This window comes from Limulus polyphemus, unplaced genomic scaffold (assembly GCF_000517525.1).
Source record: "Limulus polyphemus unplaced genomic scaffold, Limulus_polyphemus-2.1.2 Scaffold1086, whole genome shotgun sequence".
NCBI classification, from domain to species: domain Eukaryota; kingdom Metazoa; phylum Arthropoda; class Merostomata; order Xiphosura; family Limulidae; genus Limulus; species Limulus polyphemus.
The window spans coordinates 186,071-191,539 of record NW_013666696.1 but is presented as its reverse complement, the minus strand read 5'-3'; the positions used below and the strand labels follow the sequence as shown (position 1 = coordinate 191,539).

Here is a 5,469-nt window from a genome sequence, read left to right as displayed (position 1 = left end):
AATTGTGTGAAAGTTAGGATTTTTGTGTTACTTATCATAGCATCCACCCTACATATTTTTAAGTTCATAACACTGGACAAAGGGTGGGTACCTCGGTTTGTTTTCAGTAAATATTATTTAATGTTGGTCAAACAGTAGGGGAGTTTTAGCTTTGGTAAGAGCATACTGTTGGAGAGAAAGCTTAAAGGCTTTATAATTTTTTTTATAAACTTAAAGTTGGAAGAGTAAAAGACTTAGGAGACTGTAAGTGCTGAAGAATGTGTTTGTGCTTTGTTCAGTAGCATGTGGCCATTTAGAATTTTCTTTTAATGTCTTGTTTTATTGCCTTTTTTTTTCTTTTTTGATAGTTTGATCAGATGCTTGTCGAAGTGTGCTAGAAAAGTGCAAATTCACTCCCACATGGCTGGATATCAACTCTTTATCAAATTGTCTGCAAGAATATCTGCAGAATATTTACCGTGAACAATACAAAGTATGCTCTGAATAATTTTATATTAGAATCATGGGTGAATTAATTGCCTCTTAAAAGCCGCACGTAATTTGTCAATCATAAGAGAGAAAAATTGAGATTAATGGCTAATTACTCCTCTGCAAGATTATGTGATGCCAATACAATGAGGTATGGTGGTAGATAGCCTTAGTTGTGTCCCAAACCTTATGAGGTTTATGAAAATAAAACTCATTTCCTGTTTGTATTTATGGGTTATTAAAGACTTTTTTTTTAACTCATTATATAGTAACCTAAAATAATTTAGGTGTGTGTGAATAAAGTATGACATTGCACCTAATTTATTATTTGGTATTATACAGTGGGTCAACTGTTTAATGATTATATTACTGTTTGTTTGTCTGATGTTTGTTTTTGAACTTGATGCAAAGCTACTTAAGAGTTATCTGTGTTTTTCATTAGTTCTCTATTCTTCTTCAGCACTTGAGTTTCGGGTCTCATTTGAAAACCACTACAACTTTTATATGCGATCCTGTGTGATAACTTCTTAATCAGAATTTAAGAGTTATCTGTAATAGTCATCCCTAATTTTTAAGAAGGCAGCTAATCAACACCACCATTAAATTATAATGTATCCCACAACTGTTCGGGGATTGAATTCAAACCCACGACCCTCAAATTGTGGTATGTTACAGATTTCATTTTATCATAAGCGAAATTGAAAATAATGCTCTGTTTGTACATTAAAACATACAATTTCAAAACGTATTTTCAATTCTGTATCAATAGGCCTAACTTTTTATTTATCATAACATGATGAAAACTTTAAGGTAGAGCTACCAACAACACTTTGCATCTGGACTTGTTCTCACTCTCACATGCATTAGTAAAAAACCCATTGAAATTGGTTGATCAGTTAGATCCAGGACAAATTCAACATCACATTGATCCATAAACTTCACCATTTTGTTTCATTGAATAAAACAGTTTCTAGGGAGAGTGCCTTCAGCAATCATAGCACTTTACTGTGAGTTAAACATTTTTTTTCAAAAGTCTCGCTTAAAGAGATTTGAAACCTTATGGACCATTTGATTTGGATCTTAAAGACTATCCATGCACAACCATGTCTGAGAATAAGAGCACTAGAAATTAAACACATTATTTTTCAGGTAATCATAAATTTCTCTTCTAAACTCGTTCTTGTAAGATGCTAACTCCCAATACTACTGCAATGATGGCAAGTTATTCTATAAGTTACTCACCCTATTAGAAAATATAACTGTCTTAACTGGAACCAAGCCTGACTTTTTCCAAATTTCAAACTTGTGTCCTTTCATCCTAATGCTTTCAGGAACCATTAAAAAAAAATTAGGGACCTTTATAACATAAAAGGATATAGCGTATTGGCAGTAATTAATAAATCAGTATTGGGAAAAAGTGAAAATTTAAATTACCCTTTACTTTTGATAGATAATTTGTTCCTCTCTAAATAATCACATGTAAAGTAATGACCTCCACTGCCCTCGTGAGTTTGGTGTTTCTTGAATTAACCAATAGAGTAGAGTAGAAAGCTAGGCCTGCTAATAACAGGAGGATCTCAGGTCTTGGGGCTTGAGATTTATTTGTATTCAAGTTGCAACAGTTACTATATATTTCTGAATTTAAGGTGCATTTTTTTTTAAAGAGTAAGATATACAGCTTGCCTTATATTCACAGCCAAGTTTACATGCTTAGTCAAGGCTGTTGTGAAATATTGCAAGTGCATATTCAGCTTAATGAGTAGTTGAATAGTTTTCCTGAACATGGAAAACCTAGGTGCCATAATCATGTGGAAAAAAGTGTATTTGAAAAGGTTTAGGTATTAAAGGAATTATAAAGAAGTTTCAATGCAAATTTTAAGATCCTTGTTATCAGAGAAGTTGAAGCATCTAACAGTTGTCATACTGCTGTTTCAGTGTCACCAAAGCAATGTTAGATGATGGAAGGGGCAAAAATAGCTGCTACTGAACACTCACTCTAAAAAATATTTTTGTGGACCTAAAGTGGTTAAGGGGCTCAATATACCAGAATGCCAGTTCAAAGTCAGCTATATAAGATGTTTTTATATGGTATCTTACCTTCTATAGATATTCTTGTTAAGTGCTGCCCTCTGTATACAAATTTTTTTCACATGCCACAAGCCTTGAAACTCCTACTTACCCTATGATCCATGTGGTTCACAGCATTTTTGCCTATAAATCATCACACTATAATTCCTCACCAATAGGAGTGTGACACAGCTTCCTGATGCATGTGAATTCCTCTATTTGATTTTACCTAACTATCACTTCTCGTTAGACAGTTATCGAGTGCAGACTTGTTTAACATTGTGTTGTTTTTCATGTGATATTTTCTTTAAGTTTGCGAAGTTCAATTTCTACAGTTTATTCATTGTAGTTTTTTACCAAGTCTATTTCATTTCATTATGGATTTCCAATTACTATTACTAATGCTTTGCAGGTCGAATTTTTGTTTTTCTCTTCTATGTTTATTTTATGCATTTGCCTCTGACTTGATAAGTTATCTTTTTCTATTTATTATTTTCCTTCCAATGGAATGTTCATTTAGGTCTAAGTTCCTGCTCGGTGGGAAACATTGCCTGTCCAGGTATTCTACATATCTAACCAAATTCTGCACTGTATGGCCAACTATAAGACAAACTGGGGTATATTAACTCCCGTCTAGTGCTCCAACCCCATGGAGTGGGTCCCAGGGGCTGATGTTGTGTGGTCCCAAATCCAATCATTCTGCGGACTGTGTCACACAGGACGTGCTGCTGGTGATACATGTGCTCCAGCCTCTGTGCGGTTCTATTCTCAGTTGACTCCTGGCTACTTCTGATACTCCACCTCAGTGGGGATAGACCCTAGTAGATTGATGTTGTCTTCAGGAGGTGGCTGATTTGAACAATCTCAATATATGTACTTATGGCCTGTAACACACACTGTTGAGATGGGGTGATCAACAAGATCGCTCATAGGTTTTTCCTTGTGACATATTTACTTCATAGCTATGCCTGTCCGAACCATATTAACCCATGGACTTTCCTGGATAAAGCAAAAAGGGATAGCTGCTCATCCCTGCTGTACCTTAGACTAAATAAACCAGGGGCAGTCTACTTTTCAAAATAAGGATTTTGTGCACATCCTTGGCATTGTCTCAGGTGTCAGTGTTCCACTGGACTCTACACTGCATCTACCCCTCCAAATGTTCTTCCAGTGGAGTATGAGAGTCCTTGCCACTTTCCATTTTTGAACCACTGGTGTACTGGACCATGGAGGCATCCTCCTGAATGTGATCACCTCCATTTGATAGAGAGTAGGGTGGTGGACCATGGAGGCATTCTCCTGAATGTGATCACCTCCATTCGATAGAGAGTAGGGTGGTGGTTTTCTGCTCGTTTAGATGGTGTTTGGTCTTCCAATCATATGCTCCACCTCTGTGAGGTGGGTCATAGAGGTTGATGTTGTGCCAAGCTTCTGCATGTGATTCTATCTGCAGGGTGAGGTTGTATATATATTTTTAAAGGCAATCCACTTCTGTGCAGTGGGACCTGGAGGTTGTTGATATGCTCCAGCCTGTGTGTGATGGTACCTGGAGGTTAATGCTGCACTCCAGCTTCTGTGCAGTCCTATCCAGAGGATAATGTTTACAGTGGGTCCCAGAGGTTGCAGTTCCTTGCACGTGCATTTCAGCTTCTGTGGGATCCTATCTGTTACATGGGGCAAATGTTGTCCCTCTAGTGCTCCATCTCAGGTGGACTCATTACCTGAGGCTGATGTTGCACTGTGTGGAACAATTCTGAGTGGTTTTGGATTTGACGTGAACTGTCACATTGGCACATCTCACCCTACTGTTGTTTGGACATTGGGTTCCCAGATGATTGGTTGTGGTTGTGGATTTGCACACATGTGCCCTGTTTTGTAGATCAATATGGAAATTGTCTCCTTCCATTCTACTCAACTTGAAGGGAAGATGGCATAGACCCTCCTCCTACCACATGTTGGATGATGTATACCTGATGCTGTTTGTTTTTGGACTGGAGTTGACCTGCTGGGTACTGTTTGATGCACCCTATACACTCTGTACCATGGGGCACATCCATTTTAGCTCTTCCCATCTTCCTGTTGGTGGATGGAGATCCTACATTCATTTGTGAGGTTTGGGTTGCTCTCAAAGAATATTTTCTATATCTCTCACACTGGTCCCTTCACTGGGTAAATGTGGTATTCTAGCTACAGGTGTGAATGAAGATAAGATACTGTATGGGAAGTTATTGTTTTCCTACACTAAAAATTAATTTCTGATAGGTACTTATCTCCTCTCACCCTTTCTCCCCACTTAAAACCAATGCTTGTTTTCTGCCTAATCTCTAAGTGATAGTTAGGTAGAATCGAATAGTGTGAGCCACATGCATCAGGAGGCTGTGCCACACTCCTATTGGTGGAGGGTTGTTGCATACTGATTAACATGTCAAGATATTGTGAACCACATGGATTGTGGAGTAGGTGGGAATAGCTATATGTGTGAGAGGAGGTAAGTATCTATTGGAAATAAATTTCGGTGTAGGAAAATTATAACTTTTGTGAGATTACCACACTGTATCACAAACCTGGACTTTTTGATTATGATAAATTATCAGAGCTTTACTGTATCAGAAAATTGTATTACTGACATTCCCTAATTGTAAGTGAGGAAATTTTTATTTTTCTCCATTCTTTCCTGAAGTGGTTTTATCTGCTTTATTGTATCATGTTATGAATGCTTAAGTCTAATGTACATTTAAAAAATTAATTTCTCATCTTTGAAAAGTAAGGTATCCTTAAATTCAGGCCAGTACAGAATGTCATGAAGAAAGAAATAAGATACAGTTTCATAAAAATGACAATTGTTTAATTATACACAGTTTACAAAACAGTAAACAATACATTACAACACGTTAATATAATGGTGTGTGTGTGTGTGTGTGTGTGTGTGTGTGT

At 37.0% G+C, this 5,469-nt stretch overlaps 1 protein-coding gene across 2 annotated transcripts in view; it reads left to right on the top strand.

Moving 5' to 3' along the window:
- Positions 1 to 386: 386 nt before the first annotated feature.
- LOC106462063 overlaps positions 387 to 5,469 on the top strand; it is a 64,552-nt gene continuing 59,469 nt past the window's right edge. For both annotated transcript variants that reach the window (XM_022389190.1, XM_022389191.1), the window contains exon 1: positions 387 to 472. The gene's annotated coding sequence lies outside the window, so the exon portion shown is untranslated. The remainder of the gene's footprint in view (positions 473 to 5,469) is intronic.